General features: G+C 39.7%; 1 protein-coding gene across 4 annotated transcripts in view; it reads right to left on the bottom strand.

Annotated features, from left to right (window-relative positions):
- The window catches only part of GULP1 (GULP PTB domain containing engulfment adaptor 1), a 2,138,858-nt gene that overhangs the window by 1,503,196 nt on the left and 622,093 nt on the right, over positions 1-13,569 (bottom strand). The window lies entirely within an intron of this gene.

The raw sequence follows: 13,569 nt of genomic DNA, 5'->3' as shown, positions 1-13,569 counted from the left end.
AAACCTGCAAGAAAGAATAAAAAGGGTAGGGCGTCAGGTGGTCAGATGACGCTGGTCTCCACAAGGATAGTGAGAGACATCTTCCATCTCGACTTAACATGTATCTGGGCACTAGGGAGCAGAGTGTCGATCCTAAATAACAACATAAGGGGTGAAGGTTTTTGTATCATCAACGTGTACATACAGAAAGGCAAAAAACATGAGTATAAAGCAGAGTTGGATCGCTTAAAAAAGGATTTAGAGAATTTACAAGAACTCTACCCAGGAGATGTGATTTTAATTTTGGGGGATTTTAATCATAGATTGAATCCACTAAAAACAGATGCCTGGAATAGTGATATACTAAAAGCGTATAATATTGAGCCTGCAATGTTCATCAGCACCGAGCTCTCAAACCAGGATGTGGAGCTTGGACAGCTGTTGGGGGCTATGGGTCTGGTTTGTGTGAACGGTAGGAAAGAAGGAGATCAGCCCGCTAAGCGGACATTTAAAATAGGACAGCAATTGTGCCCGATTGATTATGTTTTTATTCAGGCCTGGTGCTTCCACTCAATTTTACATTTTGAAACTCTTCAAGTAGAGGGCAGCGATCATTTCCCATTATTGTTAGAAATGTTGGTAAATAAGGCTCCGCCAAGACAGAAGGTGTTGAACGTTGAGGTCGAATATCCGAAGCGACTTACAACTCGGATAAGTGAAGAACATCTAAACAAACTGAAGGACTTTCCGTTAGTAGCTGACTTAGAAAACCTAGTAATGGGGGAAGAGCTACCCTGGTATGAGGAAATTATAAGACAACTTGTAGAATGCCTCAGAATAAACATTAAACGGGGGAAGCACAGTTTGACAACGAAACTCCCATTGCATGCTACTAATAACCCATGGTTTGATGCAGATTGCCTCAAAGCAAAGGCTGCAATTAGAAAGAGCAAAAGAAGCCTTAGGCGCAGTTACAATGAATTAGAACATCAAACCCTTAAGAAACAAAGGATAAAATATAAGGCATCAATTAGAGATAAAAAAAGATCCTTTAAAGAAAATTGCTGGAAGAGTCTATTAGTGGCAATTGAAGAAAAAAATGTCAAAGGCTTCTGGAAATTGATACAGGAATGTTCAGGGAAAATATCAGGGTCCATGCAATGTTCTGTTCCAGAGGATAAGTGGGTAATTTACCTCGAGGAGATCTATGGCAACTGGCCAAGGAGGGAGGCAATACAACCATCTAGTTGGCCAGGAGTGAGGGAAGAAGTAATGGAGCAGTTCTCCCTAGGTCACATCAAAATCGTGATAGCCACCTTAAATTTAACACGAGCTGCTGGCCCAGACAATCTACCCGCCATTATTATAAAAACTAATATAGATTGGTGGGCGGATTTGTTTGCAAAGACGTTCTTAAGTATACTAAAAACAGGAACATTACCAGATAGCTGGAAAGGGGCTATCATTAGACCCATACACAAAAAAGGTGATGCAAACTCCCCCAAAAACTATCGCCTGATAAATCTCTTGGACATTGGGGAAAAAGTGTTCTCTAAAATTATTTTGGGGTTGCTAAAAGATTGGGCTGAAGAAAATGGTATAGTACCTCCTGAACAGGGGGGTTTTAAAGAAGGTTATTCAACTGTGGATCATTGCTTTGCCATCTGGGCGGTAGCGCGGAAGTCCATAGAGCAAAGGGGTAACCTGTTTTGCTGCTTTGTGGACTTCCGTGCGGCATTTGATCTTGTAAGCAGGGAGCAACTATGGTCTACCTTGAAAGGCTATAAATTACATGCAGACCTGTTAGCCCTTATCCAGGCCTTGCATACAGACAACTGGGCCCAGGTAGTCCTGGATGTGGAGGGTGGATTATCTGGTAGGATCCAGATTGGAAATGGCCTTAGGCAGGGGTGCGTATTAGCCCCGTTGCTCTTTTCTTTGTTTATAGCGGACCTACCCCAGATTCTAAAAGAGGTTAGAGGGGCGAGTCCAAAGTTAGGGGGTAACCATATATCCTGTCTGCTTTATGCAGACGATCTGGTGATCATGGACCAGACGGAGATAGGTTTGCAGAGGAAACTAGATATGTTCCATACATACTGTCTAAATATAAAATTGGTAGTAAATATGGAAAAGACTAAAATCCTATGTTTCGGCAAAAGTAAGACCCGGTTCCCTTGGTATTTGGGTACGGAACTTCTTGAGAGGGTATCGGAATATAGATATTTGGGAGTATGGTTCACGAGTAACCTGAATTGGACCACCCATCTGGAAGCTTTAAAAATTAGGGCAATTGCTTCTATAAAGGGCTTAAAAAGGTTTAATAGCTTCTACGGAGATTTGTCAGACGAGCCGGTTATTAAGGCCTATCTGGCAATGGTCCCAGCGCAATTCCTATATGGATCAGAGGTTCTCCTCCTCAGTGGGAAAAAAGGTTGGGATAAAGAGGAGGGTATGATCCTGAAAAGCTTATTCTCGTTACCTAAATCAGCTATGGTACAGGCAGCAAGATTGGAGATGAGAGTCACTTCCTGGGCAATTACAACCAGGATGGCATTAATACGGTTTTGGCAGCGTCTGGAGATAGGGGAGGCGCCCAGAAAAATATCACAGTGGTGTAGAGAGGAAATTACCTCCAGTGAGTTATCATGGGCTAAAGAAGTCAGACTCTCATTAAAGGAAGCTTATGGGAAGTTAGGAATAGAACTAGATGCCCAGTTAGGACACACCAACATAGGCAAAAAAGAACTATGGTCATTGGGAGCGGATGTGTCCCGTACATGTGATCACGAGTACCTTCGGCAAAAAATATCAGTGTCCCATATGATCCAAGTATGGACTTCAGAAGATCATCCCTACCCGTACTTGGATAGGTTGCCGAATCAGAAACTAAGAAGAGAGGTTTTAAAACTGAGAATGGGTGTAAACCCCTGTTATGTAAATACCAGGGTTAAAAACCTCATGATTAATAGTAATGGCAATTGCACATGTACGTTAGGCTCCACCTGTGACATTACTCATGTTTTATTAGACTGTAGGAGGACCCTTGATATACGTAAGGAGATTTTAGGCCCGTTATTCAAAAATTACAGGATTACGAATAGGAAGCAAGCTGCAGAGCTCCTGGTGGGGATGGGAAACCTGGATATAGCCTGCGCCTTGGGGAAATACATGATTCGAGTTAGGGAGTTCCTCCAGAATACAGAGTTATAGGCGTATGTTATCGAGACTGTACTCTAATATATGTATTGTGTTTGGAAGGCCTAGTCAGATATGTTTTCTCTTGTGTTTTTAACATCTCAGGAGGATTCTGTTAGAAATAATGTTGTCGGGGTTATCCTCCGGGAAAAGACTGAATTGCAATTTTATAAATTTTAATTCGTGTTTTTATAAAGTTTTATAAATGTATAGTGTATACTTTTATGGTTGTAATAACTCAAATAAAGTTTTAATGACTGACAAAAAAAAAACTATGAGCTGGGATGAAGTCTGAGTAATTACCAGTGGCCAAGAATAACTCAATCATTCCATCCATCATTTTATTCACACTTTAGTATGTCGCCTTTAATGGGACGGGGGTGCCAAGCAGTGGGTCCTGTGCACACTGTACCAGTGTAACTAAGCAATACCTGGCTGAGGAGCCCTAACAATGGTGAAAACATTCCCTGGTTGGCGCTTCTGGTTCAGTTCGGGCTGGATGGTTCCCAATGGGAAGTACACAAACTGAGGTGGCATGGTGTGCAAAATAACAATGGGTTAGGATGCACCCCTGAATAATTACCTTTGGCTGAAATTAATTCAAAGCATTCAATCTATCACTTGTTTGTATACAAAGCTGTCAGTTTTGTTACCAAAAAGTCAAAGAGGAACAAAGTTATATTCCACAGCCACTGACGTTGCTTTTCCAATGGGGCAGATTCTTCTGTTTTCTGGTCCCAAGTACTTTATTTGAATACATTCTCTTTTTGGTTCTTGTGTTCTTCCAACAAGTTAAGATAGAGGATTGTATTTGACAATGGCTCTATGTGCTTAGATAAACTTTTGAAGCTACCCTGTAGTAACCTTGAGAGCTGAATGAAAATAAATTCATCAGCACAAACCAGCAGTCTGTAACCAGCTAGGTTGCACTTTCTTCTGGGAACTTCAGTTCCATGTCAGATCCTCTGGGATCCAGAAATATGACTAAGTACAAGACCTTAATCACATTCTCTTGTGATTTTCCTAGCTAGGTTCACTTTCAAACACTTTTTAATTGAGCTATCTTGAATAAACCATGCAGCATTAAAAGAAAAGAAAACTAGAAATAGCAAAAAACATAATTGCCGACATATCCGTTTCACAAACTATAAGCACATCATGAAGTGTTTGAATTCCTGATATCACAATGCATGAATTAAAACATTTGATCTGGGGCCTTATTAAATTGGACAAAAATAAAGAAATTGGGCATTGGATTTACCCACATCTTTGTAGCAATGACATTATGCTGGCTGAGATAAATCTATCCGCTGACTAATTTGCAATAGGTAAAATACCATGGCTAAACTTTACATATATTTCTGAGCAACACTTGTTTCGAATAAATCTAAGAAACATTTAAAGAAGGCGCTGTACTTGAATAATAGTAAAAATCCAGTTATTCCTCCCAACATTTCACGTAAATAGTGCTTGGTGTAAGCCCAATTGCCAAAAGCAGTCTCAATGCTCCCTGATGGGGGTCTATTGATTAATTCCATTGAGTGCATATGTCAGATAAATCATTAGCATACTTAAACCAGTTTAGGTGCAATGCTCCTTTGAGGCCTAAGACGTCCTGCATGACTTTATAAGGTCCTAATTCCTCCTTATCCCTGGTTCTTACCCAATTTAGTAGCAGTGTCAGCTCCATTAATGATTCTTTGTCCCTAATACCTATATCTTTTTGTAACTCTTTTTATTTCCTATTTTCTTTCTAGCTTTTCTTTCTTTCTTCATTCTTTTCTCTTTTCTATCCTTTATTATTTCCTTATCTCAGTATTTGTTATTCCCTTTGCTGATTCATTCCTTCTTTCTGTTCCCTATTACTCCTTTCATTCTCCTCCTCATTCTCTTTCATTTCTTCTCACATTTTATCTCTTTACCTCTTTGTTTTTCCTTCTCTCTCTCTTTCTGTATTTCTTCCTTTCTCCTTCTTACACTTTATTGATGGACTTTATGAAGGGTGATGATCACCATGAAGTACTTTAAGGACTCTAGTTCTATCATCCAAACCCTGGTGACATTTATTGTGAGGTGTATTTAGTTGTTGGTTCCCAAGGCAGCTTCACATCACTCTGTTACACTGAGAAATGTTGGGGTAGAAATGGTGAGTTATGCAGCCATTATATAACATAAAGTGCATTTGTAAGGAACATGTTCACGTCAAAGGGTATACATGCACTGAATAACATGTTTAATGTTAAGCAACCCAATGGTACTCATGTGCTTGACCTCAGAAGGATGGAAGGCTGAGTCGATCCACCAGGATTTGAGCCCATGACCATAAGGTTAAAGAAGATCCCTGAAGTGGATGTGTTAATCAATTGAGCCCTCAGATCGGGCATATCAAGATGCAGCTAATTCTTTTGCATACCTGGGCTTGTGTGCATTACTTTGGGTGTCCTTTTGTAGCTGTTGGGTGTCAGTGGTATATAATTGACTCTCTGGATCTCTTTGTGTCTGTCTGTATTTAAGAGATTCTACTGGTGTACCTTTGTGTCTGTGGGTGCACCAAGGTATCTGAGGTAGTATATATTTTGGGTTTGTGTATAGTATGGTATTTTGGGTTTGTGGGTATCTGAGCATGTACTTTAGTTTCTGCATTTTGTGTAGGTTTCTGATATTGATGGAGCAAGGATTCACACGTAATGCGACTTGCTTGTATCCAGTCCTCTCGAGATAACGTAATGTACTAATCAACATGTTTTGTTCTATTAATATTGCATTACATGATATCTAGGTGAAGCTTGCATATGTGCTTTTACTAATAATAATCCGCTTGCACTAAAATGGCCGCTGCTACGTGAGTTTTCTTTTTGCGCATGCGTTTGTCACACTCACGTGACATGACGTACTTTCTGCTTTGGAGGGATTCTTCTGCTTCTCCGCACTAGAACTAAGATGGCTGCTCTATGTCCTCACATGCAAGAAACTTGCACCTCTGCTTTTGCCAAGCGGTTCGTCCTGCTTAACTCTAATGCAATAGTTAATTATAAAATAATGGGAATAGAGTACAGATAAGTGGTATACAGTGCATTCATTTATTCTTTGTTCTAAAACGGTTTCTTTTCTGCTTTACTATCAGCTCGTGTTCGGGCCTGAAATGTATCTGTGACTCCATTTTGAAACCCACACCACAGACGTGCAAAATTTGCAAGAAAATTCAAGCTGTGGCATTGAGCTCATGCCAGCTACTGTCCTACCAGATGATGCTCATGAGAGTGTGAACTTTCAAACCCACAAGAAAAAGCTGGACTGCACAAGCATAAATAGATTGTTTGATAATGTTACATTCATTGCGGGGTGGAATAAAAGCACATGGGAAAATAAATTGATGGGCGGAAACGCAAACATTAATATTCATTTTAAAAGTTTCATTTTGGTATGGTGTGATGGTAAATGGAAGCCACACTGCAGTGAGGTCACTTACCTATAGGAAATAAGTGCATGGTTAGGTAAAACCGGAAGCACTATTTAGGGATTTTCTGTATAAATGTGTGAATAAATGATAGCAAAGAGTTCGCTACCAAAACTTTTTGTGTGATATCACCTAGAAAGGGTCACACGGAAGGAATAGCAGGTTTGTCTGAGCTTGATTGATAGCAAAGGGGTTCGCTGGTGAAACTTTGGCCTTAGTATATCCCAGAAGGGATAAGTCTGAAGGAGTAGCAGGTTCTCCAATACATGTGTGAAGGGTAGACGGAAGGGATCTACTCGTAGTTTATGAAGAGTAAGCGGAAGGGATTTACTCATAGTGAGTGAAATGTATCTTTCCTTTAAATTAGTCACTCAGGTACAGTAGTGAATGCTTTTACGTTGTTGAATAATAAAATCTGCATTAAAAGTGAAAGAATACGTTTCGTATTACCTTGAAAAAGAGGGAGTCAGTCGCGGAACTGCACTGACGTCACTCAGAGCCGCGCTGGTATTGGTTGAGACAGTGGGCGTGCAGCTGAGGTAGTAATTGTAAAGGAGGGTTGAGTACATGAGCGTGTGAACTAGTCTCAAGGGAAAAGCCGCGCAATTATTGGTTGAATTTATTTGAATTCTAAATTTTGATTGGTCACTGAAAAATAAAAGACGTGCTGATATTGGAAGTCATTTTGTAAACAAATTAAGAGTTTTCCAAAAGATTTGCGTTCAAATTATATGTGGCACATAGGTCCGATTGTAGGGGGTAGACCCGAAAGAAAATATCTAGGGTTTGCACAAGAACAGTATATAAGAGGAAGACCTTGTATCATGAACGGAGAGAAAAGAAAAATGTCATTTATTAGAAGAATTAAGAACTATTTCAAGAAAGATAAAGCAATTAAAACAAGAGAAGGGATTATTAATCCACCACCAAATACATGATGGACGAAAGGGGCTATCACACTTTTGTGTGGTTAGAAAATTGAATGGAGTACACAAAAGATGATGGTGTTTCAGCATTTCTAGAAAATGGTACGTTTAATGGCAGAGTTTTGTATTATTTGAGAACTCGCATGAATGAATTTGATCCAAGACCAGATTAACGCAGTATGGGGCATTGGAGGAATGGGAAACTGAGGCTTTTGAGTGAGATAGACCCAGAAGTAACAGGAATTAGAGTAAGTTTTATCCCCAATTTCCAAAAGAGACAAGAGACAACCAAATGAAACAATGGAGACAGTCCATGTTAGTGGAAGGATTATTTCCTGTATTAACTTTAGAAGAACCCACTGGAAGTAAAAGGACTGAAGAAATGAAACATTTAATGGCTAGTGGTAAATCGGATGACGATTATTTGAAGGATTTATTAATGAAAAATCCACCGCCTTATAATGAGGAGCCAAGCACAGTTAATCCAAATGCTCCGTCCCTGAAACCACCTCAGATTCCGCAAGTGGTACATGAGACTTTGTCAGAAAAATTACTACGAGACCGGGAAAGAGAAGCATTAAATAAACAAATAATTGAGTTGATTCAGACAATTTCTCAATTGAATACGAGTCCTGAAGCCTTGACAATTCCGGTAACCATTGGCCCAGTTGTTCCTTTGTACGGAGATAAGCAGGTAGTCCTAAAACTTCCGTTCTGACTACACCTGTAGTTCAGCCAAGAAAAGAACCTTTAATAATTGATGATCAAGCGAGTGAATGTGAGTCAGTGATTTCCCTGATGGATTTGCCAATAAGAGAGCCAGTGAGTGACTCAGTCAGGAAAACCACTCCTATAAATTCTAGTGAAGTACAAATGGAGACATCCTCAGGTACAATAAGTGCCACAGTAGTAACCTCAGAAGAAATAGAGAGATGGACACGAGAAATAGAGAAACCAAAGTCACAGTCAAAAGTATTGGACATATTCAAATTAAGAGTTGAATTAGAAGAAATGATGGCTGGAAATGTGAGATTGGACAGATTAAATACATTCAGTGAAGTTGAATTGTTGTTCATATGCAAAAGTATTACTAGAAATACAAGAGTGTTTCTTGAAAAGTTAATGGATATGGCAGCTAATATGGGAATTGACATTGGCAAATCTAAAGTGTTACAGAAACCATATCGAGCTGAATTTTCTGACAAAGATTTGGAAAATATGAATGTGTCAGGTAGAAAAGTAAAAATTAGGGAATTTATGGCATTATTGAAGAAATGGGGTGACATAGAAAAATGGAAAACTAAGTGGGCAGAGAAAAAAGAAGAAGCCCGATCAAAACAAACTGCATCCAAATATGTGTTAAAAGAAGCAGAAAAGGTGCAAAGGTTATGTCCCATGAGAGAGGTACCAGGTGGAGGTTCTGTACATGTCCCATGGTCCCAACAGGATATTTTGTCATTTACAAATGATTTCCCAAAACTTCAAGAAAAACTTGTAGAATGGTACAGACAAGTCGAGAGATTTGTGAAGGTTTCGAAATTTCTTTTGAAAGATTTAGATAGATTATTTGACATTGCTGTTCCAGTAGATTTGTGGACAGAATGTAAAATTGCTATTGATAGGCCTAGTGATGAGTACCCTAGACACCCAAAGACAGGATCACCTTACGATTAAGTCATGAAAAAATACAACCAGGTAATACTCTACCTCAAAGGGAAGGTGCCTGCAAAATAAACTGATAGGAATAGAATAGATAGAACCACTCAGAATAAAGATGAATCTGTGCATTCATATTATGAACGCCTGTTACAAGTATTCAAACAGTATAGTGGTTTGGATATTATCAATATGAAAGACATGACGCATTTCATCTATCGGTTTGTGTCAGGATTAAGACCAGAAATTTCACAATGGATTAAAGATCATAAAATTTGCTGGCAGGCCAAGCCGATTGATGAAAGTCTTAAATATGCAAAGTATTGTGAAGATGAACTTGACAATAAAAGAAAAGAATTAAAAGAAAAGGTAATGTGGGCACAAGTGAAATTAGCAGAGCAACAGGAACTTCAATTGAGCCAAATGAACAATAACCAGACTCAAGGTGATGGTAATGGGGGTAAGCCAAGGAGGAAATTCAATAGAGAAGAAGCCAAAAAGACGTTTCCTTGTCACGGGTGCAGCAAGTTGGGGCACTGGAAGAATGAGTGTAAGGCTGTGAAAAACAGTAATATGCAAACTAATGATTTAAATCTGTACACGTTGTATCCCGAGCAAATTGAACAGTGTATTATGCAAATTGTGAGTCCAAAAGAAACATTACAGCCAACATGAGTGTATATCTTCTCCTTTAATGTTCAAAACAGCATCCTTAAGAGTCCTAGCCAACACGTATTTTGTCTATTTAGCAGTTTTTGCATACAGACTTCATCAGGGCAACACATGTAGTGAAATACTGGTATCACCGGTAACTACCAGTTCCTAAAGGCGCGTTATGAAGTAAAGTAAATGTTCAACAGGACATCCACGTAAATTCAACACTCCAAATATAAAACTGTTGATCCCCTCATCAGGGAATAATCAAGTCACGCAATCGAGTAAACTGCGGGTTCCAATAACAGAGACAACACGAGTTTGGCGTCTAAACTCGTGTTGCCTCTGTTATTGGAATCCGCAGTTTACTTGTTTTACAGTTTTATATTTGGAGTGTTGAATTTACGTGGATGTCCTGTTGAACATTTACTTTACTTCATAACGCGCCTTTATGAACTGGTAGTTACCAGTGATACCAGTATTTCACTACATGTGTTGCCCTGATGAAGTCTGTATGCATAAACTGCTAAATAGACGAAACACGTGTTGGCTAGGACTCATAAGGATGCTGTTTTGAACATTAAAGAAGAAGATATACACTCATGTGGACTGTAATGTTTCTTTTGGACTCACAATTTGCATAATACACTGTTCAATTTGCTCTGGATACAACGTGTATATATTTGTTGATGTGGATTCTCTACATCTAATGGTGACAGTTTGATAGACGTCATCTTTATCCCTAGAAGCAGCCTTATACTTTTGAAAAATACATATGACAATTGAGCGCAAGCTTATAACCTACTATCTATCGTTGCTTTTGCTTTAATGATTTAAATCCACAGACGCAGAATAAGGTGCCATGGAAGCAACAGCAGCAGGTAATACAAAACCAGTTACCCCTTGCACCTATGGCAAATTTTAGGAGCAAAGCACACCAGAGTGTGGATACCACTAATTGGGAGGGAAGTGAGTGGAGAGACACAGCAACATCACAATTTCTTCTGAGTGATACGTTTTTTAGTGAGGACACATACTGACGGTACCTGAGAGGGGAGGATGAGGAGTGCGTACTTGGAGCCTCTTTGCCTGTAGATCAGTCAGGTCCATACATTGAAGGAAAGGTTGAAGGAAATGATGTCACCTTGCTATTGGACACTTGTGCTACCCGTTCTACTGTGAGAACAGCAGACGTTCCAAACCTACCCCTCTCGGGAGAAGCGATCCAAGTAGTGGGCGTTTCTAATAAACAGATTAGTACCCCAGTCACAGAACCAATTGAAGTTAGAATAGGCAATTTTAAAGAAATGCGTAGATTTGTTGTATGCAATTCAAGTCCAGTGAACCTTATAGGCAGGGCCTTGTTGTGCAAAATGAATTGCACCATCCTTTTCACCCCAAGTGGTGTTGAAATTCAAACCCCAGACGAAGACGGAATCTATAAATTAATGTTAGCAAAACAAGAAATAGAGAATAAAAAGTTAACTTTAGAAGACCTACCAGAAGAATTACAACATACTGTAAATCCTAATGTGTGAGATATTGTTACATTCATTGCTGGGTGGAATAAAAGTGCATGGGAAAATAAATTGATGGGCGGGAACGCAAACATTAATATTCATTCTAAAAGTTTCATTTTGGCATGGTGTGCTGACCTCTCCTCATCCTTTTGTCCAATCGAAATTGGGGATCCTTACACTTGCAACATTGGGGGGTGGTACACTGACCTGGAAAATAGTATAACTAGGGTAGGCTTAGCTAGTTAGTTTGTCTGACTTGTCCGAATAGGTGACCGAATAGGTGACCTGTCACTGACACAATGCACTCAATAGGTGATCAGGAACAGAGGTGCTGGCGGAGCCCTCTGTCAGAAGGTTCGAAACCCAGATCGGGGTTTGAGAGCTGAAGTGCTGGCGAAGCACTTTGTCGGAGAGATCGATAACTCTTACCAGGTTCTGGCTGTTAGCTGCAGAGAGGGAGTAACGCAGGCGTTGCAACTTTAACTGCGGGTGCTGGTCTTAGCCTGTGGTGGTCTTGTCCTGATCCAATTTGGCTTTACCTGTCCTGATTCTGATCTGCACCTGCTTGCCTTTATGGTGCCTGCACTTTTGGGGTTCTGTCCTTTAAACTGACCCGTGGCCAGGGTTAGTTCTTCACACCATTCTAAGTAAATATTCTATGTGGGTATGTCATTGTACTGTTTCCTACTCTCTTCCCACCTTAATGTCAAATGCGTAAAGACTGCTTTATGAAATCTCTGTATATTTTCTTTCTAATTATTATTTTTCTGATTGAAAGATTTCTGATGTTTAATATTTGGATTAAGACTTTTGAGAAATTTAGATAAATAATTTAAACCTTTCCAGAGTCTGTGGTTATTATACAAGTGCAAATGTTATTATTCTACCTATTATTCTAACTCCTTTTGATCCCTTAGGACTTTAGGTACCGATGCCAAGGATTGGTAAGTCAATGGTATAGGTCCTAATGAAATTTATAAATCACTGATTAGAGTAAGTGCACAGGTTACCTGAATAAATCTCATCATATGTTGTTTATGGGCCCAGGTGAGTATGGTAATCTGAGTCGGGTGACCTGCGCGCTCTATCAATATGTGCATGGGTGCCTGAGTGTCATGTGAATACAGGTGTCTGATAGCTTGCACTGGAGTTTGAACATATCTGTGATTGTGTGATGGCATGTTTACTATCTGGTTGTTTACATGGCATGCATTGATGTCTGATTATTGGCCTTGCTTTATGCTGGGGTTTGAGTATATGTATTGCCTTTTGTGGGTGCATGTCTTCTTCTGTGACCCCCTCAAGTTCCTAGTTGTCTGAGTACTGGTTAGTGTCTGATGGTAGGCATTGGTGTCTGACAGAATGCCTGGGTATCTGACAGATAATTTACACTGGTGTTGCTATTGTGCATAGTAATCTTATTGATGTTTGTGCTGTGCCTGAGTGTGTCTAAGTGTCTGATGACATGAATGAATGGATGATGATATACATGGGTACCTGATCATGTGCAGGTGTTTGATCATATGTTTAGGAATCTTATGGTGTGTATGTGAGTGTCTGATATTTGTGGGAGCATCTGATCGTGCATATGGGTGCCTGATTCTGTACACTGTTGTCTGATGCTCTTTATACATGTACATGTCTGACCGTGTGAAGGGGTGTGTGATCAAGGATACTGAATCACACTTTATACATACCAATCATACAGAATACAAATCATCAGTGGGTTTTAAGTGTGGATTAGTGAGTGATACTGTGTGAGTCAGATGGCATATTAGTTGTGTGCATGACTCTCTCTAATTTTTTCACTTACCAGTCCACATTTGCACACATGTAACAATAGCTGGCAAAGGCAATAGGTCCAATATGGCTGCTGATGTGTCATGTGTCTAATGACGTGTCATTACAAGGGTGCAGGTGTGCATTGTGATACATAGCAGACATTTTTATTTTACCATTCTAACAAGACAGATGGTAGAGTGAAAAGAAATTCCAGGCAAATGTGAAAAGACACAAAAGCAGCCTAGCAACAACTTATAGCTGCTTGGCCTTCCAAAATTAAAAATAACGCTTTAAAGAGAGCAGGACTGGGAACATAAAGAGGCGAAGAAAAAGAACGTATATGCGGTAGGAAAGGGAGACGAATCATTAGGGCAGAGAGGAAACATGCACTAACGTG

Source organism: Lissotriton vulgaris, chromosome 2_1, assembly GCF_964263255.1.
Source record: "Lissotriton vulgaris chromosome 2_1, aLisVul1.2, whole genome shotgun sequence".
Taxonomy (NCBI): domain Eukaryota; kingdom Metazoa; phylum Chordata; class Amphibia; order Caudata; family Salamandridae; genus Lissotriton; species Lissotriton vulgaris.
This window is presented reverse-complemented; position numbering and strand designations above follow the sequence as displayed.